This window comes from Garra rufa, chromosome 1 (assembly GCF_049309525.1).
Source record: "Garra rufa chromosome 1, GarRuf1.0, whole genome shotgun sequence".
Lineage (NCBI taxonomy): Eukaryota > Metazoa > Chordata > Actinopteri > Cypriniformes > Cyprinidae > Garra > Garra rufa.
This window is the reverse complement of record NC_133361.1, coordinates 106,103,061-106,126,225: the sequence shown is the minus strand read 5'-3', so window position 1 is coordinate 106,126,225 and position 23,165 is coordinate 106,103,061. Positions and strand designations below refer to the sequence as shown.

Here is a 23,165-nt window from a genome sequence, read left to right as displayed (position 1 = left end):
TTTACTTACTGTATGAATCCCATTCGAATTCCTTTTGGCAAGCAAACTTACAAAACACCCATTTTTACCGCGGGTGTAAGACCCATGCAGAACTCTGACCATGGTTTACAAAGGAATGAATATGCCAATAAGTGGTACTGGTAATAGTCAATAAATGGGTGTTCATTATTTTGTTTGGTTATAATTACTAAAACATCTGTAGTTTAACCTCAGTCACTACCAGGCAGTATCCATTGAAGACTTTTTTTTTTTTACAAACGTGTTGCTTGACCTTTGCTGTTTATGCTTGTTCATAGATTAGAGTTCATGATGCCTTGTGGAAATAAATTAATTGCCCCAAAGGTGTGTGAAGACCAGGAGCTGAGTGGAGAACTGATTCACAACGTGTTTAAATCAAAGACCTTGTACCTCAGGTCATGAAAGGAATAGAGGTATGCCATACTTTTGACTACTTGATCTATTTTTTTGCATTATAATGTGCTGTCTGAGTCTTTCATCTTTTGTGTTTGACAGTGTGACTCCTTTTGCGGTGAGGATTAGAAAGATGACAGTACAGACTCTGATTCAGTAACTGAGATAACACCTACAGTACCTTACCCTAGAACCACTGAATTGTGTTCTCCACCTCTCGCTGAGCCTGTTGCTACACAACCTCCTACATCCCTCTCATGTTCAGCAGTGCCTTCTACTTCATTGGCAACTACACCATCCACTTTTTCAGGGAATTCTGTTGCACAGGCTTCAACATCTTCAGCTCCATATACAATGAGTTATGAGTGTCACAGGTCGGGGGGGGGGGGGGGGGGGTCAAACCAGACTGCACCCACCCCTAGAACCCAGGACCACCTTGAGGAGCGTGCCAAAGACCAGACAGACAAGATGATAAAGTTCAACAAATTTTATTATATAAAATTGATTTAAAAGTACTAATGGAGCTTCTGGGTCCCCCAACAGGTACAGAGGCCAAACCTCTGACCCAAGGAAGGCGGGGAGTTCTTCGAGGCAGCTTGTGCCAGAGCGTACCGACTAGGGGAGGAGGGGGTCGGCCACTGGCCCGACGAACAAGTAAGTATCCCGGTAAGCAGAACTTCTTAAGACGTAGAGCGGGATGGGGTCTCGTAACTGAGGAGCGTCCTTCCTTGGACAGACAGATGCTTATCCAGATACGTACACCTTCTCAGGCGCGGAGCGGACAGAGTCTCCAAGGAGGGTCTTGCACTGGGCGGACAGGTAAGTATCCAGGTAAGCAAACCTTCTCGAACCGTTGAACATTCAAGGTGTGGCCGGTATGGGAGCTGATGACCAGTAAGAGGATCTTCCACCAGACGGGTGAATATCCAGGTACGTATACCTTCTTAGACGCGGAGCGGGACAGAGTCTCCAAGGAGGGTCTTGCACTGGGCGGACAGGTAAGTATCCAGGTAAGCAAACCTTCTCGAACCGTTGAACATTCAAGGTGTGGCCGGTATGGGAGCTGATGACCAGTAAGAGGATCTTCCACCAGACGGGTGAATATCCAGGTACGTATACCTTCTTAGACGCGGAGCGGGACAGAATCTCCAAGGAGGGTCTTTCACTGGGCAGACAGGTAAGTATCCAGGTAAACAAACCTTCTCTTCACTGCAAAGACATAAGCTGGGGGAGATGCTACTGTAAAGCCGACGAGATCAATCCAACGTATGTCTCTCCTTCAGGAAGAGCCTCCCCCGGGGGCATTTACAAGGGACTTCTCTATTGAACAGACAGAGTAAGGTATATAAGTACATGCATGCCTTTCCTCAATGCAAAAACAAAGCTTACGGCTGAAGCGTGTTGCTGTGAAGCAGACGGGGATACGTCCAAGGTGTATCTCTCCTTCAGACAGGCATCACATAAGAGGGCATTTGCATAAACTTCTCTATTTAACAGACAGAGTGAGTTATATGAGCACATGCATACTTTTCCTCAGTACAGAGACAAAAGCTTACGGCTGGAGTGTGTTTCGGTGAAGCAGACGGGAAATTCATCCAATGTGTGTCTCTCCTTCAGGCAGGCATCACATAAGAGGGCATTTGCAGGCAACTTCTCTATTTAACAGACAGAGTGAGTTATAAACGCACAGGCTCCCAACATACCCAGATGAAATATTCGCATTCAACACCTGAAATCCCTCTTCAGTGACAGTGGATGAAGAAAGAGCTGGGGAGCACACGGCGATTAATATATATAATTCCCACACACTGCAACCTCACTTCAAACCGTTACTGTGTGACATATCAATTCGAGCACTGCATATCCACTCTCTCACTCAGTGCAATAAGGCCAGCACTCACCCAATAATAAATCCTTCCACAGTTGTACTGAAGCAGTTCTCATCAAATAGCGAGGGAATTTGGGTACCTCCTTACTAGCATGGGGGGACACAGCATCCGAGTCTTCACAACACACTCCAAAAGCTTCCACAATTCAGCATCACCACAGAAAGAACTTCCGTCGGGGGAGAACCGCCACAACTGTCTGCTCACTTTCCTTTTATATGCTCCATTTGTCTACACAGCCTCATCACAAACCCCAGCGTAAATCCTCCGCACCTGATGTTGATCTGTCATTAGCCTACGTTGTTATGGCAACAGATACGCCACCGAAACCGGCGCCCGGTGTTACAGTGGCACCGTCCCGGGGGGAACACAACTTCAGCGGGACTTAGTTCCGCTTCAACTTTGTCACCTCGTGACATGAGACTACAAGCCATGATGATTACAGTGCCTGTCTGTCAGTTATGATGACCTTCTCAGCCATTTCATCAGATGATGAAGAGCTTAATCAGGCAATTCTCACCAGCACTGAAACACATCAGTAAGTACAATGAAAGTAACAACTAACTGTGCTGTTTTGAGTTATATTAGTAAGGGTAGCTGTGCATTCAATTATTTTAGGCAAAGAACCACTCTGCATTAAGTGCATTAAAGTAATTACTATGGGGTTGTTGAATGCGTGAATCTGATTGGCACAGCGAACATAGTTTCAGGCAGCACTTGACCACATTACATGTCTTTATCACTTTGCCACATGATTTCAGTTATTTCAAAGGTCCTTACAGCCTAAAACAGGGCAATTCAATTAGATTCATTTGAGGGCCGGATTATCGAACTGAAAATTTGAAGGGAGCCAAGGTGATTTTAAAACAATTTTCACATAAACTATAAATTGTACACGCATAAACTATACAGATCATTATTGCCATATACTGGTTATAATCGCGATTTTATGTATTTTAATTTGACATAAGTGTTTGTTTACCACAAAGTATATTTTGCCCATCAAAATAACATTCAAATTGGATCATAAGAGCTTTAAAGTGCTGAAAATGGTCGTGCAAAATGCTTCAAAGTCATTGAAAAGTGCTTGAATTTCTCTCTCAAAAGGTTGTACTAACTCTGAAATTAATACTGTAATAACATTTGACTATGCTTAAGTTTGCGTTACTTCTGGTTGTCTGACATAGCCTACACCAGAGCTGTTTATAGCAGAATTCTGGGCAGAATTTGAATGATTCTCACTAGATCTTTCAGCCACCCTAATTCATTCTGGGCAAATTCAAATAATTTTTTTCTCTGGATCTCGAAGCACTGTGCAGTTACAGTGTCGCAAAATCAACTTTGGTTCCCAAGGCTGTTTGCGTTGCATTGCGATCCGAGCTGATAAACGGTCCGCTTTGTTTTCTCTTTTGTTTCGTTTGCCATTTTATGTTTCTCTTAGGAAACCGAAATAGCAGCGCTTATGAATTAAACGAGGTGGTCGTGCCGAAAATTTTTTGGACCATTTGGTCGCAGACTGGAGCCCTACAAGCGCTCGTCAAATCTGCCGTCTATTGATGTTGCGGTCTCCGGTAGATTGTTGTGTTCTTGGCTCTCTTGCTTTTCTTTTTTGGCTGGCCCGGGCATGTCCCGGGATTATCCCGCTTAAACCATGGTCATTTGCTAACATTGACAAATTAAAGCTGTTATTGATGTTTACAGTGCATTATTTGACTGGAAGGGTAAAATTGACATTATTTTTGTCATTCACAGCTCATTCTGTTCTTTTTGAGAGAATCACAGAAATAAAGCAGTGCATAAGAATGCATTTATTTGAATTATATCATTTATTTGGAATAAAAAGAGAGAGAGAGAAACAGATTTGTACCTGCTTTCTGTTCAGAGTCTTTCTCTGTATTAACAATGAAACTTGTAAGCTGCATTGAGCAGCTGCTTTCAGTTTATAATCATACTGTCTGTTCTCTAACTGAACTAAGTGATTTTTAAAAATAAAATAAAAATTCAAAACTATGATGGAGGGTGGTGTCATGGTGGACAAGTGACGAACCTGGTGTTGTGGCTTAACATCGAGTAACACGGATAACAGTGAATATCGCAACAAGCCAAGTGTGTGCCTTTTGCATTAATACATCATTTGGATTAAACTGACTTGAAACTATGTGAGGATCAAACGTTTTTTGCACAGCCAATCTGAATTGAGTTTTCAGACAGACCATGGTATAATTGAATTTAACTCTCCATTGTTTTGGTTCATTCATGTGTCTCCCCCTTTGTTCAGTTTGTTTTGGTTTCACCTTTTGCCCATATTTGGACTTCCCCCTCGTCATCTTGTTTGGTATCACCTGTCATGTTAAATTGCCACACCCAATCTATTTAAGTTGTTTGTTCCCTCAGTTTCTTCGTCCGGTCTTAATGTTTCGTCGTGTCTGTTTAAGCCTTGGATTTTGTTTTGTTAGGAAGTTATGCCATGTTTGTTTATTCCTGGATTTATATTTGTTTTTCAATAAATAAGTGGGGTGGGGGGTGGGGTTTGTACTCCTGCTTCCCAGTGTTTTCCTCTGGCTCCTCATTCAATTTTGTGTGATTACAGATTGTGTTAAAATGCATATTACACAATTACATTTACCTTGTGGATCTATTGTTATGCCATCTAATCCTTTACCTAGGAGTTATAGGGACTAATTCTGTCCTCAATTTTACAAACATTAAATACTGCAATAAAATGTATAGATGTTATTAAATAAAACTATAACAAAATATATTATAAGCCCTTTATACCCCTTTCATAATAGTACAATGAAAACACCACAAACAGTAAAAGACTGTAAAGAACATTTTTCTGAAACAATTTTAAACATTATAAAATGAAGTACCATAAAAAATGACAATGCCCACAATTTAATAAAATATCTTCAAATCAAACATTAAATTAAAAACTATATTGGCCTTTAAATATCTTCAAAATTGCAAAACCACTTATTTTATTCAAAAAGAAAATTTGTCTCTCTAGACAATTCTTTTCAAAACAATACGACATGTTAAATGGAAATATTTTTTTCCATCAAAAAAGAGGCAATGTAGAATTTGGAATTGGAATTTAGTTCTTTTAAAAGACTGTAGGAAGGATCACTCGCCCTGGGGTGCGTTTCCCAAAAGCATCGTTAGCCAACTATGGTCGCAAGTTCCATCGTTACCAACGTAGTTCAACTATTGGGTGTTTCCCGACACCATAGTTCAAACGAACATTCGCAAACAGCGTCGCAGACTTACGTGGTTGGAACTACAGCTCTCGACCTGTGGTTAGAAGCATCGTTTCTTGTTAGTAAGACATATGGGCTTAATAAATTATGTTCTTGGTCACAGTTTGCAAGCTAACACACAGTACGGTCTATATCGTCAATTTTATCTAAATATAAATGCATTTTAATCTATATATTTTTGTGCATCCTCTGTAAGCGTTGTTTATGAGTAGTGCGCATGTGCACAAATGCCTGAGGGAACCCCGGAGTATGACGTAAGAGAGAACACGCGATGAATCAAACATCAAATAAAGCGAAATGACAGGGAACAAAAATTAGTAAATTAGTCATTAGGTGCCATGTTCAATATAGCTGCATTTTTGAGATCCCTAATCAGTTAAATAGCAGAAGTTATTACTCGGTGACGTCATTAACAACGGTCCTAAGTTGTTGAACTAATGTGGTTCAAACGACGGAGATGCGACCATGTTCGGGAAACACTGGTGACTAGCTAGTTCGTTTCCACAACAATGCATCGTACTATGGAGGTTAACCAGTGAGTTATGTCGTTGTACAGGAAACGCACCCCTGGTGGGTTGGTCAGAACCCAGGAAATCAGTCCACAACAGTTCTTTCCTTTAATTTCTTTACTGTCCCTTCAAGCATGTAATAGGTGTGGTCTGTACAGAGAAAACAAAATAATAAAATAGTAATATGGAGATCAAATCCCATTATTTGACATTCCAACAGCAGATAACACTATTATCAATATTGATGTAAATAAATGAAAGGCTACAGCTCAATGAACGGGCAAATTAGCATCGCATAGGTCATTTAACCACATAATCTTCATCAACACACTTATGCACAACAGGCCTATGAACTAGTAACGCCAGTTATCTCTACATGAAATATGACAACAGTATAAGCAAAACGGTACAGAAATCTCACTGCAAATATACATGCCATGCATGTAAATAGGCTCTGATTATGAGCTTTCAATAGAATTATCATAACTGCGATCGTCCACAAGTTTACAACTTAATCTCAATGTTAAGCATATTAAAGCAAGAACAACTTACTTTTACAGGATGCATGCACACTAATTACACCTGGATCAGATCGGCACGCATCTCTCTCAAACTTTGCTGCACACTCTTACGGTGTGTTCACATGGGGCGTCAGCGTCAATGCTTGACGGAAGGCGTGGCTGAAGTTTGGCACTGACGCCATGGTCATAGCAGCGTTAGCCAATGAAATTAGACAGGAACTCAACAACAAAAACTCAGATACAGCTTCATTGTCATTCAACATGGACGCAAATTTGGTTGCATCAGCGATAGCTGCTGTGGTTACGGTGAACGTTCAACGCAAGTTGAAACGACGTGGTACTCGACGCTTCTGTGTACGTTCTATTCTCAGAAAGCGAAAACAACGGGGAGAGAATCACAGACCAGCTGCGCCTGGATGGGGTACTGTTTGAGCGGTACTTCAGGATGTCCCCGGACACCTTCGACGAGTTGCTGAGCAGGGTGGGACCACTGATTTCATCTTCATCCTCTGGAGATGTTTGAGGCAGTGGGGGACGTGGCAGTGAAGCCATCTGTGTCAGGGGCTCGATAACATTTCCCTTTCAAAAGCGGAAATTTCATGTCCCTTTCTTTTCCTTCCCTTGTTTGTAACCCTGGTTTCCTCCTGCACCGTCTGCCTTCCTGCCACGGTCTGTCTGCCTCTGTCTGCCTGACTGTCTTCATCATTCCCTGTCTCATCTCAGCCTGCAGGTGCTTGCTGGGAATTGGTCTGACTGCTTCCCTCGGCCTGGCTGTCCTCTGGATCTGGACTGAGGGATGCTCGGACAGAAGATGAGCTGGGTAAAAGAGATGGAGGCCTGTGGACATTACTGGATGTCTCCCTATCAGTGATAAATGGCGTGAGAAACCCCATTCTTTGTTTTTTTCTTTTTTAAACCTGTCTCTCAAAGACTTCCACCTGGTCTTGCATATGTCCTCTGAGATGCAAAAAAAGAGAGAAATGAATAAAAAAAAGAGAGAAATGAATATATACACGTGTTTGTCAATTATTTATAAAATGTGTAGTTATGAATTAAATAGGAATATTGAGGAAAAGAACAGTTTATTAACGTTAATAATATAAAAACCCTGTATATATTTGTATATTTATTATATATAATAAATAGTACAAAATCACCCACCACTCTGATCATGTATATATTTTTTACATGAAATTTAACCTCAATTTCTGATGGCTGATGACGCGCTATTTTTGGTGGTACATTCTATGTATGGTAGTTGTCATTCACGGGTCCAATACACACCAGATTCACCAACGTCCTCTGCCACCTCCTTCCCCGCCTGGTCTCTCCGGTATGAATCCCGGTACATAAAAAGCGATTGGTTATAAAGGACCGGGTGATTGCCCACTGCAATAATGAGTTTCTCCTCCATTTTAAAATTTATCTTCAGTTTGCTGCTCATGAACAGGATGAATGTGATTGGCTGCCGCCTGGCTACTGTTTTTTTATAGAGTGATTCTGATTGGCTGATGCTTCCATCGGCACCGCTTCACTGGCGTTGCTCGTGGCAGAAGTTGAGAATTTTTCAACTTCTGCCGCGAGCAACGCCAGTGAAGCACCACCGATGGATCCACAATTCTTTTTCAGCAACGCTTTATGTCAACCATTCAAAGTCAATGGGAAGCGTTGACGCTGACGCTCCGTGTGAACACACCGTTAAAATGGCGATAAGTCTTACGCCGGTTTCACACTGCACGCGTAAGCAGGGCGTAAGCAGCGCATATTTTTTTCGGCGCCCATGTTAACGAATGAGAGCATTCACACCGCCCGCAGGGACGGCGCGGCAGCGCGTAGCAGGAGCAGAGCAGAAGCGTCAGTGCCGCGATCATTTTGGCGCCGAGTCTATTTTTGCTGCGCCGCTTACGCTGGATTAAAGCCACAGTGCATCGTTCTTGATCAAAACTGACCGGATTAACACGAAAAATAACACTTTCACCATAAAATCATGTATTACAATCACGGTTTAAAAGGCTCACCAGCAAAAATAATGTGTGTGTTTTTTTTTTGTAAATAATGTCTAAGTTAGCCTACTTGTTCAAAACAATCACGTTAGCAAAGTTTGTACTATTTTCTGCTTGTTTTGATAAATACAAGAATAAATAAATATATGCTACTGTCATTAAAATGTTAATATAAAACATTTTTTAAAATACAGAAAAAAAGTTTTAAAAGTGAAGATTCTGAAAGTATTCAATGAGATCCTATAATAATTTAATATAGATTTACAGTTTTAACAACAAATTGTATTTTTTATATGATATGTCTTACGTTTTTAAATATGACGGTTTCATTATAAACGTGGTGATTATCTCAAAGTTGGACAATCACCATAAAAAATATGACATATACCATATGAATCCATGTCATGTCAACAAATGTAAAAGTCAGTCATCTATTAATTATATTGTAAATTATTGTGCCTTTAGCCCCAACAGCAGGGGCGATTTGTACCCCAAATACCATACTTTTTACATATTCTTTTCGTTATTGATAAACTGTTGCTTTAATTACCTTAAACCAAACTGGTAATCATTTGTCTAAAAATATATTCAATATTTTAGCGTTTCTCATTTGCTACTTAAATCTACAACATACAACCATATCACAATTCAATGCACATAACAGACAGTTGACGGAGAACACCTGAAATGCGTGACCGAATGAACGATACTCATATATTTGCAGTAGACAAGCTGCGGTTCAGCTGCGCGCGACAAACGCTGCCAGTGTGAAAGCAAAATAGATGCGCGCTGCTTCTGCTCTGCTTACGTGCTGCGCACGCGCTGCTTACGCCCTGCTTACGCGTGCAGTGTGAAACCGGCGTTAAAGGGGCAATTTACATTACAATTACCACAATATAAATAAATTTACGCTATAAAATAAACAATGTTTATAACACCATTTCAACTTAAAATATTGATAATGACAAAAAATTTCTTAAATTAACCAACTTATAAATAAGCATGTTCAAAAAACTACAAATATTAATATCTAAAAAATTTTTTTTTTAAATTCTTGAATATTCTTTTAGTGGAAACATTTTTATTTTAAATACAAACGGCTAATAAATTTAACAGCACTTCTTCCGTTTTGAATAAAAGATTGCATACACAATAATAAACCAACATGCTCACTCAATGTTGCAGGTTTATCCAACAAATTGCCAGCTTCAGGAGGTTTGTCTAACTTCTTGGCTTAAGTTGGCATAGCCTCAGGCAACAAAACCTCACTTCCCATTTCTGCACACTCGTCAACCCAACTTTCCATCTCACTTTCCTGATCTACTCCAAGCAAATTGGCTGCCTCTCCAAGCAAATTTGCTTATTCAAGTTCACCTTCAGCTTGAGACTTTCTTTCATCCTTCACTTTGCTAAATGCCATCACAACATTGTTTTATATCTTGAAAAAGAACACATCCCCATTTCCAGTAAATGCTCCTCAACATTCTGTGCATCCAAGAGCAAGTTTACCAGTCCCTCTTCCTCCAAATGATTCTTCAAAACTGAATTGGACAGTTTGAAATAGGGGTGTAACGATATTACAAACCGAACCGAAATATCGCGATACACCAACCACGATACGTATCGCGAAACTCTCGTGGCATACCGCGGTACTCTCACGCCCCCTGCTGCCCATTGTTGAGGTTGACGTCACTTGTCTCTAACTAATTTAACATCTTTATTTTATCACATTTGATTAAATTGTATTAGTAATGATGAGCTTTTGTTCTAAATTTTGTTCCGAATATTATATTCTAAAGTTAGTATTTTCCAAGTGCATGTCATGTCATGTGACTTGAGTGAGCGATCACACTCTACTCAGGGCACGACATTAACGCTTGTCCGGGACAAGTGGATTTTGTGAAAGGGCAAGTGAAAGGGGATTTTACTTGCCCGACCGGACAAGCAACCTGATTAAAACATCAATTACAAACAATAACTAGCGCAGCAACGAAACTTTGGTGAGCATAATTCTGATTTTATTACTTAAGATGACTGAAAACGGACAGTATCAAGTATCAAGCTCGTGCAAGCTATCTGACTCACGGAAAATCAACGCTAACAGGCTCAACAGCATACACAAAGAAACAAGCATGAACAAACATACTGTGGTAGGAAAGCACCATTACGATTGCAAACGTGAGTGACATTGATTTTAAACAACAGTAGTTCAATAAACTAGTAGTTAATATTAACTGACTTACATTTTAGACACATCATTAACCATTTTTGCAAACGAAAATAGTTCTAAGCAACAGCAGAACCTCTCCGTGAATCTCCGAGCAACACAGCGGTATTTCAGTACTGAATGATTTAGCATTTTTTTTAATGAATCGAGTCAGTGAACGAACTGGTTGAATCCATCTATTGAATCCGTGACTTGCTCATTAAGACAGTGACTACTGCCACCTATTGGTGGTTCGATTTCATATTTAAAGGTATTGCATTTTTCCAATATTTTAAATTTATGTTTTAAAAAAAGTATAACATTAATCTTATTACATTACTTATGTATTTGCAATTTTACTGTGTAAATGCATTTTTTGGAACCTCTTATCTTCATTAAACAGTCTAAGTAAATACAGTTAAATGTCAATTTCATTGCAGGCCCGGTTTTTCCTGTGCAATGGGAAGATGGAGTTTGTTGATACTGATTTAATTTGTGCAACCATACAGAGTCTAATTATTCTAATTTGATGTATTGATAAAATTTAAGAATTTGATGTGAATGATGACACATACAGTTTGTAAGGTTAGGAAAATAAAGTTAAAAAGTGTCCTAGAAATCAATTTAAGGCAAATATCACAAATATTCAGATTAAAGTAAGACCTTATAGAGTAGTGATGAGACTGTTGCTTCAGAATGGATTAATTTACAGCAAAAAAGGCATTTTTTTGCCCCGGACAAGTACATTTTTCACTCGGACAAGTGAATGTCTAATTTTCACTAACTTACTCAGGTATCCTGACTGTACTAAAATGGGTTGCCAAAGTTTATAAAGAAAAAGTTTAGTTGTTCTTGTTATTAAGTGAATCTATTGTTCCTTAGCATTGTTGTTAAGATGACATCAACCCTAACCCCACAGCAAACAGAAACCGAACCGAACCGAACCGAACCGTGGCTCCAAAACCGTGAACCGATCCGAACCGTGCCTTTGGTGTATCGTTACACCCCTAGTTTGAATGCATCTTCACCAAAGTCACCTGCTACAGAGATTTTTGCAGTGACACTTGGCTGAAACCTGGCAATCCTTTGCAGCAGCCCACATCTTACACAACGGTGAAACTTTGGTTTTGCATCAGTCATTCTGCCAGGCATAACACTTGACACAACAACAACGAATGCTAACCTCAGCACCATTAATGTTAGCAGTCAGTGTTGTTACTCCTCCTTCATCAATTGTAAATGACAAATCTAAGCCTGGACCAGACAAATCTGCCACCAGTTTCATTTCTGTAAATCGAGTCGCTGTCAAATACAGACAGAGATGGGCATAAATACATCGAAATTTATTTAAATACAAATACAAAATACTGTGTAAAAAAATGTATTTAAATACAAATACAGTATTTTTAAAATACACAAAATACATGTGAAATTGGCCATCAAGTGCAGGTATCCCTATTAGGCTGAAATATATCTGGACATATTCTAAATGCAAAACAAAAACATTTAGATGTGTACTACTGATTAGAAATGATCTTCCCTTCCCCTGCCCTTTAGGAAAAACAAATCAATTTTTTTTTCTCCAAACATCTTTTATTATGTTTTATTACCATCAAGACTTCAACTCGGTAACAAGAATTCAATAACACAAAGTCCATTATATAACTGATGGTGTTCCTGTGTGTTTCACACATCCATCTATTCGATACCCTTTAGCACTACCAGCTTTTCAAAAAGATTGGGTTTCAGGCGTCGTCTGTGTGGCCTATTGATTAAGCCTGCAAATGAAAACAAGCGTTCTACAGGAGCTGAAGAGGGGATGATTGTGTTAAACCTCACAAACAGTTGTCTAATAAGTGGATACTGGTCCAAGACTTCCAACTCCTTTCTCAGATCTTCTAGGAAGTGCAATGTCTCCAGTTCAGCTTTGCTGTGTGTAGACTTGCCAGAGACCACAACATCTTCAGAAAAGACAAAAAAAAGTCTTCCACTTCACCATCAGCAGTTGTTGAACTTGACCCACTCTCCATAACAAGCCCAAGGTCTGCTGCTGACTGGATCATTAGTTCATGGATTCGTTTTTTTCCCCCTGACAATTGCTGGGGTAGCCAGTGCATTTTGAAGTATGGATGGGTTACACTTGCCAGGATTGCCTCATTGACTTCTGGTTTAAGTTGTAGAAAGCTGCTGAATCTGCTTCTGAAACCATCCATAATGGATTGCAAATGGTGAGCACAGTATTGGAGGAACGTAAAGCTTCAAGTTTAGATTCCACAGCAAACAGGGTGGGAAGAAGCTCAGCATAATAGTAGGATGACTGGCCCTGTAATCGATCAATGGCAACTGCAAGGGGCTTCAAGATTTTGGTGTACTCCTCCAGGTAATCTAGTTCAGCATCCCTGAATGAAGGTAGGTTCAATTCCAACATGATATCTCCAAGTTTTCCTCTTTGAGTGTTCAACTGGTTGAGACTGTCATAGAGAGAGTTCCATCGTGTTGGACATGGTGTGATCAGCCTGCAGTTTAACACCTCAGAGAGCTTCTCGGCACTCTATGGTCTGCCTGATGCATTCCATAATGCAGAACATTTACCCATTGTGGCATGGTTGAGACGAGAGAGACTAGGATTGTCTCTCATGGCTTTCTTTGCATCTGTGGTGGCCACTAAACTCAAGGGGCCTCATGTACAAAGACTTGCGTTGAATTCATACTAAAACATAGCGTACGGACAAAGCTGTAAATGTGCGTACGCACTAAAAAAATCAGATGTATGAAACACTGCGTACGCGGAATTCCACGCATATCTCTTTGTACATCTGAATTAACGTGAAACTGAGCGCACATGCACGAGCGCAAAACCCCTCCCTGCCTCCTCCCCCGTAATAATATGGTAATGACTCCACTTTGGCAAAACCAAACGAAAAAGCAAGCAAGAGAAACTTAACAGAATGTGATTTGAAGGTGCTCCTCACCGGTAGACCGGAGAAAAACTGTTATTTGCAAGTTTGTAAAAAAAAAAAAATAGAGTGGGAGAGTTTAGCTGACGCGGTTAACGCAGTGGGGTTTGAACATCGCACTGTGAACGAATTAAAAAAGAAATGGTCCGATGTAAAGGTGCAGGTGGAGAACAGCGGCGACTTAGCCTACGTTTCAGCGCATCAGTCAGAGTCATAGAGCGCAAGCAGATGAACATCGTTGTCTTGTAACGGTAAAATATCTTGTTTGAATAAGTGCAACGTTGTCTTTATGAAATAAACAATAGTAGGCCTATGTCTATAAAGGTTCATATAATGCCTCACCACACGGTGTGATGTTGACATAATGTGATTTAGTTTGACACAAAGCAACCGAGTGATCCTTGTCAGCTAGGTAAAATATTTTATAAGAAATTTCTATTTTGATTTTATGGTTATCTGCTGAATTTGCTGATGCTTGTAAATTACATGATGTAATTTATTAACATTTCATCATATTATATAGCCATTGAGAGGGACATCCCAGTGGATCGCAGTGTTGTTTGAATTAGTTTACATAAGATATATATATATATATAAGGGGGGTGCCCTTTTTTCAGTTTCAGCACATGCCCCTCAAAAGGTCTGTGCACGGCTCTGGTGCCACCAGCATTTCAGCTGCCCAATCGCCCGCTCTACAAGTGTGAGAATGGGCATCATTGTATCTGCGCTCTTGGTCAGTTTGTGGGTTGTTGAGGGGGGTTAACAGCCACGTCTTTAATGGATAACCGCGGTCTCCTGATATGCAGTTAAATAATTACGCTCAATAAAATAAAATAAAGTAAAACTTAGCTGTTTCCGATTCACGTATCCAAATTGTTCTTCAGATGGCGCCTTTATAGCAATGTCCGTGCAGTCGATCGCTTGCGCTTACATTAGGATAACCGGTGATCGCTGCAAATTGCGCTTTGTTTGACTGGTCAACTGCATGGTATGGAAATCTTATATACCTGCTAGACATGCGGATGATCCCGTCCCATACAGCTGGCATTGCACGGCTCAAAGACGACTGGCTTAACCCCGAGCGATCTGCCAGTTCCCTTTGGAAAGAACAATTTGCCAGGAAACCAAGCGTTATCAGCACCTGTAAGGGAACGGGTAATGCGTGGCTCCTCGCTGTCTCCAAATTTGGACCCAACTCAGCAAAGAGCTCCAAGAGGATAGCTCTTGGAAATCTGAAACAGCTTATAAGCCAGTCATCATCGTGGGCCAGAAAATCACTGTGATCCCTAAAAACGCGTTCCCTTCGGATTTGGCCATTGACAATGTCCTCCAATAAGGCCAACACTGCCATTGCCATAGACTAAGGGATGTATACATTTGTAAATGCTTTTATATGTTCTAAATCACATAATTGGTAGAAAAATATTGTCTCAATTAACCCATTTTATCAATTATAAATTAATAGCAATGTTTTCCACATGTGTTGGTGCGATACTTTGTAGTGTGCAATTTAAAATAATTGCCTCTAGGAGTCGCCAAGGGAAATAAAACAAACACACGCACAAAAAATACACGTACGCCAGACATGGAGTTGGCGTGGATCATCGCACATTCTCACGTTAATTTCATCGTTAGTAAATCCAAACGTGAGCATGAAATCTGGCGTACGCAAAGTTTTTGTGCGTACGCAGCGTTGATACATGAGGCCCAAGGTGTGGCATGCACACCTCAAGTGGGTTGGCAAAACAATTCCATTCTCGTTATACTCTGGAACTGATGAATCAATGTGTACAAAAGACAGATCCTCATTACCCTCTTCCTCATCTTTCTCTTCTATAGTGATGCTAAACTCTTTAAAGGCCTTTACAAAATTACAGATTTGTGCCTATCCAGCTCAGCCGAGTGGCACGCTGCGTGGGCAGAAAGACAGGTCCTCAGGTCTTTGCACAATTGAGGCACGGTTCAAAAATATACAGTGTAGTTGGGGTCTCCCATCCAACAGTGAGGCCAGAGACAGCCACCGGTGGAAAGGCACCATCAAAAGCAGGTGAGAGGGTAGTGTTGCAAGAGAAACCGCCCGCTGTCCTCGAGCTCCTCTGTGTCCCCATTCGCCGTCCGTTTTTTGGTAAAGCACAAGCTCGGCTGTATTGTGGCGCGCTCGTCTGTATTGTGGCGCACAACCAAAGGCATCGCTGGGATTCGAACGCAGGATCTCCTGTTTACTAGACTAGCCTGGCAGCACGTTCCCTCCGGGAGGGCGACTCAGACGATCCAGGCTTCCAGAGAAGAGGCCAGGGGTTGGCTGACCGGGCGCTGGACAGCTTTAAGGCGTTTGCCAACAACTGAGTCGGGGCGGTTTGCAAAATTAACCACTCGCTGCCCTAGCTATCCCTGTTTCCGGAAATTACAGATTTGTGCCTATCCAGCTCAGCCGAGTGGCACGCTGTGTGGGCAGAAAGACAGGTCCTCAGGTCTTTGCACAATTGAGGCACGGTTCAAAAATATGCAGTGTAGTTGGGGTCTGCCATCCAACAGTGAGGCCAGAAACAACCACTGGTGGAAAGGCACCGCTGGGATTCAAACCCAGGATCTCCTGTTTACAAGACAGACGCTTTGACCAGCTAAGCCACGGCGCCTCCTCGGTTGGACTAGTTAGCCTGGGATGCTATCCTTCAAAAGCAGGTGAGAGGGTAGTGTTGCAAGAGAAACCGCCCGCTTACCTCGAGCTTCTCTGTATCCCCATTCGCTGTCCGTTTTTTGGTAAAGCACGAGCTCGGCTGTATTGTGGCGCGCAACCAAAGGCATCGCTGGGATTCAAACGCAGGATCTCCTGTTTACTAGACTAGCCTGGAAGCATGTTCGCCCTCCGGGAGGGCGACTCAGACGATCCAGGCTTCGGGAGAAGAGGCCAAGGGTCGGCTGACCGTGCGCTGGACAGCTTTAAGGCGTTTGCCGACAACTGAGTCTGGGCGATTTGCAAAATGACCCACTTGCTGCCCTTGCTATCCCTGTTTGCGGGTCGCTTTCGGAAGTGCTTGCTGGACTGGAATGCCACCCCAGGCACTGCTGGGATTTGAACCCAGGATCTCCTGTTTACAAGACAAGCACTTTAACCAACTAAGCCACGGCACCACCCCGCATGTTAGGCGTGGGGAGGGCGGCTCAGAGGATGCATGAATCAACACTTTGAACGTCCTGCTGCCTCCACTTGATGCAAGACAGTGATTGCCATACCTCACTGAATTGGTTCTTGGGCATGTTGTGCTACCTTTTAAATATGATTGATATTTTTTTTAAATCAATGTACGCCGAGAACAGGATGCCTCAAAATGGTTTCTGCTGTCCCTCGGGTCTCTGCACAATTGCGATGTCGTTTGAAAGGCAGAGGCACTGTAAGGGCCTCAGGTCCAAGGGAGAGCAAAAAGATCCAACCTGTCGTTTGCAAGGCACCGCTGGGAATCGAACCCAGGATCTCCTGTTTACTAGACAGGCACTTTAACCAACTAAGCCACGGCGCCAACCAGCATGCAAGGCTGTCGGGAGGGTGACTCAGAGGATGCATGAATCAACACTTCGAACATCCTGCTGCCTCCACTTGATGCAAGACAGTGATTGCCATACCTCAATGAATTGCTTCTTGGGCATGTTTTGTTACCTTTTAAATATGATTGACTTTTTCTTTAATCAATGTACGCTGAGAACAGGAGGCCTCAAAATGGTTTCTGCTGTGCGAGGGCAACACTGTGCAGTATGGGCTTAACAAAATGGCAAAAAGCACGGCTCTGGTGAGACTCAAACCCACAACCTTTGAATGGCCTCATCTGGAATTCTAGAAGTCCAAGGCACTATCCATTGCGCCACAGAGCCAGTCAATATGCTAGGCTGGGCCACTGAGGGCTTTTCTTACAGATTTGTGCCTATCCAGCTCAGCCGAGTGACACACGCTGTGTGGGCAGAAAGACAGGTCCTCAGGTCTTTGCACAATTGAGGCACGGTTCAAAAATATACAGTGTAGTTGGGGTCTCCCACCCAACAGTGAGGCCAGAGACAGCCACCGGTGGAAAGGCACCGCTGGGATTCGAACCCAGGATCTCCTGTTTACAAGACAGGCGCTTTGACCAGCTAAGCCACGGCGCCTCCTCGGTTGGATTCGTTAGCCTGGGATGCTATCCTTCAAAAGCAGGTGAAAGGGTAGTGTTGCAAGAGAAACCGCCCGCTAACCTCGAGCTTCTCTGTGTCCCCATTCGCTGTCCGTTTTTTGGTAAGGCACGAGCTCGGCTGTATTGTGACGCGCAACCAAAGGCATCGCTGGGATTCGAACGCAGGATCTCCTGTTTACTAGACTAGCCTGGCAGCACGTTCGCCCTCCGGGAGGGCGACTCAGACGATCCAGGCTTCCAGAGAAGAGTCCAGGGGTTGGCTGACCGTGCGCTGGACAGCTTTAAGGCGTCTGCCGACAACTGAGTCTGGGCGATTTGCAAAACTACCCACTCGCTGGCCTTGCTATCCCTGTTTGCGGGTCGTTTTCGGAAAAGCTTGTGCTTGCTGGACTGGAAAACCGCCCAAAGCACCGCTGGGATTTGAACCCAAGATCTTCTGTTTACAAGACAGGCACTTTAACCAACTAAGCCACGGCGCCACCCCGCATGTAAGGCGTGGGGAGGGCGGCTCAGAGGATGCATGAATCAACACTTTGAATGTCCTGCTGCCTAATGGGGCAGCCGTGGCCTAATGGTTAGAGATTCGGACTTGTAACCCAAAGGTTGCAGGTTCGAGTCTCAGGTCCGGCAGGGATTGTAGGTGGGGGGAGTGAATGTACAGCACTCTCTCCACCCTCAATACCACGACTGAGGTGAGTCCCTTGAGCAAGGCACCGATCCCCCAACTGCTCCCCGGGCGCCGCAGCAATGGCTGCCCACTGCTCCGGGTGTGTGTTCACGGTGTGTGTGTGTTCACTACTGTGTGTGTGCACTTGGATGGGTTAAATGCAGAGCACAAATTCCTTGTATGGGTCACCATACTTGGCCTCACTCACCCCCCTTTCCCTTTCCTTTCCTCCACTTGATGCAAGACAGTGATTTCCATACCTCACTGAATTGGTTCTTGGGCATGTTTTGCTACCTTTTAAATATAATTGACATTTTTTTTAAATCAATGTACACTGAGAACAGGAGGCCTCAAAATGGTTTCTGCTGTCTGAGGGCAACACTCTTATTATGGGCTTAGTATGGGCTTAACAAAATTCCAGAAAGCACAAATCTGATGGGACTCAAACCCACAACTTTTGAATGGCTTCATCTGGCAGTCTAGAAGTCTAATACGCTATCCATTGCGCCAGAGAGCACATCCAGCTTGGCCGAGTGGCAAGCTGTGCACTGAGCAAGCAGGTCTGTGCACAATTTAGACACGCTTTCTGGACTAGAACGCAGCCCAAGGGACTGCTGGGTTTTGAACCCAGAATCTCCTGTTTACTAGACAGGCGCTTTGACCAACTAAGCCACGGCGCCAACCCACATGCATGAATCAACACTTTGAACGTCCTGCTGCCTCCACTTGATGCAAGACAGTGATTGTCATACCTAACTGAATTGGTTCTTGGGCATGTTTTGCTACCTTTTAAATATGATTGACATTTTTTTTAAATCAATGTGCACTGAGAACAGGAGGCCTCAAAATGGTTTCTGCTGTCTGAGGGCAACACTCTTATTATGGGCTTAGTATGGGCTTAACAAAATTCCAAAAAGCACAACTCTGGTGGGACTTGAACCCACAACCTTTGAATGGCCTCATCTGGCAATCTAGAAGTCTAATACGCTATGCATTGCGCCACAGAACCTATTCAGTTTGGCCGACTGGCAAGCTGTGCACTGAGCAAGCAGGTCTGTGCACAATTTAGGCTTGCTTGCTGGACTGGAGTGCAGCCCCAGGGACCGCTGGGATTCGAACCCAGAATCTGTTTACAAGATAAGCGCTTTGACCAGCTAAGCCACGGCGTCTCCTCGGTTGGAGCCTGGGATGCTATCCTTCAAAAGCAGGTGAGAGGGTAGTGTTACAAGAGAAACCGCCCGCTGTCCTCGAGCTCCTCTGTGTCCCCATTCGCCGTCCGTTTTTTGGTAAAGCACAAGCTCAGCTGTATTGTGGCGCGCAACCAAAGGCATCGCTGAGATTCGAACGCAGGATCTCCTGTTTACTAGACTAGCCTGGCAGCACGTTCCCTCCGGGAGGGCGACTCAGACGATCCAGGCTTCCAGAGAAGAAGCCAGGGGTTGGCTGACTGGGCGCTAGAGAGCTTTAAGGCGTTTGCCAACAACTGAGTCGGGCGGTTTGCAAAATTACCCACTTGCTGGCCTTGCTATCCCTGTTTGCGGGTCGTTTTCGGAAAAGCTTGCGCTTGCTGGACTGGAAAACCGCCCAAAGCACCGCTGGGATTTGAACCCAAGGTCTTCTGTTTACAAGACAGGCACTTTAACTAACTAAGCCACGGCGCCACCCCGCATGTAAGGCGTGGGGAGGGCGGCTCAGATGATGCATGAATCAACACTTTGAATGTCCTGCTGCCTCCACTTGATGCAAGACAGTGATTGCCATACCTCACTGAATTGGTTCTTGGGCATGTTTTGCTACCTTTTAAATATGATTGACATTTTTTTTTAAATCAATGTACACTGAGAACAGGAGGCCTCAAAATGGTTTCTGCTGTCTGAGGGCAACACTCTTATTATGGGCTTAGTATGGGCTTAACAAAATTCCAAGAAGCACAACTCTGGTGGGACTTGAACCCACAACCTTTGAATGGCCTCATCTAGCAGTCCAGATGTCCAATGCGCTATGTATTGCGCCACAGAGCCTGTCCAGCTTGGCCAAGAGGCAAGCTGTGCACTGAGCAAGCAGGTCTGTGCAAAATTTAGGCTTGCTTGCTGGACTGGAGTGCAGCCCAAGGGACCGCTGGGATTCGAACCCAGAATCTCCTGTTTACAAGACAAGCGCTTTGACCAGCTAAGCCACGGCGCCTCCTCGGTTGGACCCTAGGATGCAAGCCTTCAAAAGCAGGTGAGAGGGTAGTGTTACAAGAGAAACCACCCGCTGTCCTCGAGCTCCTCTGTGTCCCCATTCGCCGTCCGTTTTTTGGTAAAGCACAAACTCGGCTGTATTGTGGCGCGCAACCAAAGGCATCGCTGGGATTCGAACGCAGGATCTCCTGTTTACTAGACTAGCCTGGCAGCACGTTCCCTCCGGGAGGGCGACTCAGACGATCCAGGCTACCAGAGAAGAGGCCAGGGGTTGGCTGACCGGGCGCTGGACAGCTTTAAGGCGTTTGCCAACAACTGAGTCGGGGTGGTTTGCAGAATTAACCACTCGCTGTCCTAGCTATCCTTGTTGCTTTCGGAATAGCTTGCGCTTGCTGGACTGCAAAGCCGCCCAAGGCACCGCTGGGATTTGAACCCAGGATCTCCTGTTTAGGAGACAGGCACTTTTACCAACTAAGCCACGGCGCCAAACCGCATGCAAGGCTGTCGGGAGGGTGACTCAGAGGGTCAAAACATCCAGAGGCGGGCCAGGTGCTGGTACGCTTAAAAGAGAATGTCTACAAATTTCTACTGCCTGAGGAAAACACTGCACAGTATGAGAGTTACTAGAAAGCCAAAAGCCATGACTCTGGTGGGACTCGAACCCACAACCTTTGAATGGCCTCGTCTAGCAGTCTAGAAGTCCAATGCGCTATCCATTGCGCCACAGAGCCCATAAGGGAGTCCCATGCAGAGCCGCGTGAAGGCTGACGTTTCGGGTCTGTGGCCGTCCAACGGTAAGAGAGCGCATGCTCTCTCTGCAGGAAGGACAGGCCCTCGGGTCTCTGCACAATTGCGGTGTCGTTTGAAAGGCAGAGGCACTGTAAGGGCCTCAGGTCCAAGGGAGAGCAAAAAGATCCAACCTGTCGTTTGCAAGGCACCAATGGGATTCAAACCCAGGATCTCCTGTTTACTAGACAGGCGCTTTAACCAACTAAGCCACGGCACAAACCAACATGCGAGGTCGTCGGGAGGGTGACTCAGAGGGTCAAAACATCCAGAGGCGGGCCAGGTGCTGGTACGCTTAAAAGAGAATGTCTACAAATTTCTACTGCCTGAGGAAAACACTGCACAGTATGAGAGTTACTAGAAAGCCAAAAGCCACGACTCTGGTGGGACTCGAACCTACAACCTTTGAATGGCCTCGTCTGGCAGTCTAGAAGTCCAATGCGCTATCCATTGCGCCATAGAGCCCATAAGGGGGTAGCATGCAGAGCCGCGTGAAGGCTGACGTTTCGGGTCTGTGGCCGTCCAAAGGTAAGAGAGCGCATGCTCTCTCTGCAGGAAGGACAGGCCCTCGGGTCTCTGCACAATTGCGGTGTCGTTTGAAAGACAGAGGCACTGTAAGGGCCTCAGGTCCAAGGGAGAGCAAAAAGATCCAACCTGTCGTTTGCAAGGCACCGCTGGGATTCGAACCCAGGATCTCCTGTTTACTAGACAGGCGCTTTAACCAACTAAGCCACGGCGCCACTCCTCTTGCTAGGCGTGGGGAGGGCGGCTCAGAGGATGCATGAACCAACACTTTGAACGTCCTGCTGCCTCCACTTGATGCAAGACAGTGATTGCCACACCTCACTGAATTGGTTCTTGGGCATGTTTTGCTACCTTTTAAATATAATTGACCTTTTTTTTTATCAATGTTTGCTGAGAACAGAAGGCCTCAAAATGGTTTCTTCTGTCCGAGAGCAACACTCTTATTATGGGCTTAGTACTGGCTTAACAAAATTCCAAAAAGCACGACTCTGGTGGGTATGCCAGGCTGTGCCACTGAGGGCTTTTCTTACAGATTTGTGCCCATCCAGCTCAGCCGAGTGGCACGCTGTGTGGGCAGAAAGACAGGTCCTCAGGTCTTTGCACAATTGAGGCACGGTTCAAAAATATGCAGTGTAGTTGGGGTCTCCCATCCAACAGTGAGGCCAGAGACAGCCACTGGTGGAAAGGCACCGCTGGGATTCGAACCCAGGATCTCCTGTTTACAAGATAGGCGCTTTGACCAGCTAAGCCACGGCGCCTCCTCGGTTGGATCCGTTAGCCTGGGATGCTATCCTTCAAAAGCAGGTGAGAGGGTAGTGTTGCAAGAGAAACCGCCCGCTTACCTCGAGCTTCTCTGTGTCCCCATTCGCTGTCCGTTTTTTGGTAAAGCACGAGCTCGGCTGTATTGTGGCGCGCAGCCAAAGGCATCGCTGGGATTCGAACGCAGGAGCTCCTGTTTACTAGACTAGCCTGGCAGCACGTTCACCCTCCGGGAGGGCGACTCAGACGATCCAGGCTTCCAGAGAAGAGGCCAGGGGTTGGCTGACCGGGCGCTGGACAGCTTTAAGGCGTTTGCCAACAACTGAGTCGGG

At 44.2% G+C, this 23,165-nt stretch overlaps 12 non-coding genes across 12 annotated transcripts; all 12 read right to left on the bottom strand.

Moving 5' to 3' along the window:
• Nucleotides 1–16,315: 16,315 nt before the first annotated feature.
• Nucleotides 16,316–16,389, bottom strand: trnat-ugu (transfer RNA threonine (anticodon UGU)). The gene has a single exon. It is a non-coding gene; the product is annotated as a tRNA-Thr (tRNA).
• A 422-nt stretch (nucleotides 16,390–16,811) lies between these two features.
• Nucleotides 16,812–16,885, bottom strand: trnat-ugu (transfer RNA threonine (anticodon UGU)). The gene has a single exon. It is a non-coding gene; the product is annotated as a tRNA-Thr (tRNA).
• A 312-nt stretch (nucleotides 16,886–17,197) lies between these two features.
• On the bottom strand, nucleotides 17,198–17,271 carry trnat-agu (transfer RNA threonine (anticodon AGU)). The gene has a single exon. It is a non-coding gene; the product is annotated as a tRNA-Thr (tRNA).
• Nucleotides 17,272–17,816: 545 nt separating this feature from the next.
• Nucleotides 17,817–17,890, bottom strand: trnat-ugu (transfer RNA threonine (anticodon UGU)). The gene has a single exon. It is a non-coding gene; the product is annotated as a tRNA-Thr (tRNA).
• Nucleotides 17,891–18,318: 428 nt separating this feature from the next.
• Nucleotides 18,319–18,392, bottom strand: trnat-ugu (transfer RNA threonine (anticodon UGU)). Its single transcript has one exon. It is a non-coding gene; the product is annotated as a tRNA-Thr (tRNA).
• A 1,775-nt stretch (nucleotides 18,393–20,167) lies between these two features.
• On the bottom strand, nucleotides 20,168–20,241 carry trnat-ugu (transfer RNA threonine (anticodon UGU)). The gene has a single exon. It is a non-coding gene; the product is annotated as a tRNA-Thr (tRNA).
• Nucleotides 20,242–20,690: 449 nt separating this feature from the next.
• Nucleotides 20,691–20,764, bottom strand: trnat-ugu (transfer RNA threonine (anticodon UGU)). The gene has a single exon. It is a non-coding gene; the product is annotated as a tRNA-Thr (tRNA).
• Nucleotides 20,765–21,175: 411 nt separating this feature from the next.
• On the bottom strand, nucleotides 21,176–21,249 carry trnar-ccu (transfer RNA arginine (anticodon CCU)). The gene has a single exon. It is a non-coding gene; the product is annotated as a tRNA-Arg (tRNA).
• A 155-nt stretch (nucleotides 21,250–21,404) lies between these two features.
• On the bottom strand, nucleotides 21,405–21,494 carry trnar-ucu (transfer RNA arginine (anticodon UCU)). Its single transcript is given in 2 exon segments — nucleotides 21,405–21,440; nucleotides 21,458–21,494. It is a non-coding gene; the product is annotated as a tRNA-Arg (tRNA).
• Nucleotides 21,495–21,924: 430 nt separating this feature from the next.
• On the bottom strand, nucleotides 21,925–22,014 carry trnar-ucu (transfer RNA arginine (anticodon UCU)). The gene is given in 2 exon segments: nucleotides 21,925–21,960; nucleotides 21,978–22,014. It is a non-coding gene; the product is annotated as a tRNA-Arg (tRNA).
• A 201-nt stretch (nucleotides 22,015–22,215) lies between these two features.
• Nucleotides 22,216–22,289, bottom strand: trnat-agu (transfer RNA threonine (anticodon AGU)). The gene has a single exon. It is a non-coding gene; the product is annotated as a tRNA-Thr (tRNA).
• Nucleotides 22,290–22,758: 469 nt separating this feature from the next.
• Nucleotides 22,759–22,832, bottom strand: trnat-ugu (transfer RNA threonine (anticodon UGU)). The gene has a single exon. It is a non-coding gene; the product is annotated as a tRNA-Thr (tRNA).
• Nucleotides 22,833–23,165: the final 333 nt, after the last annotated feature.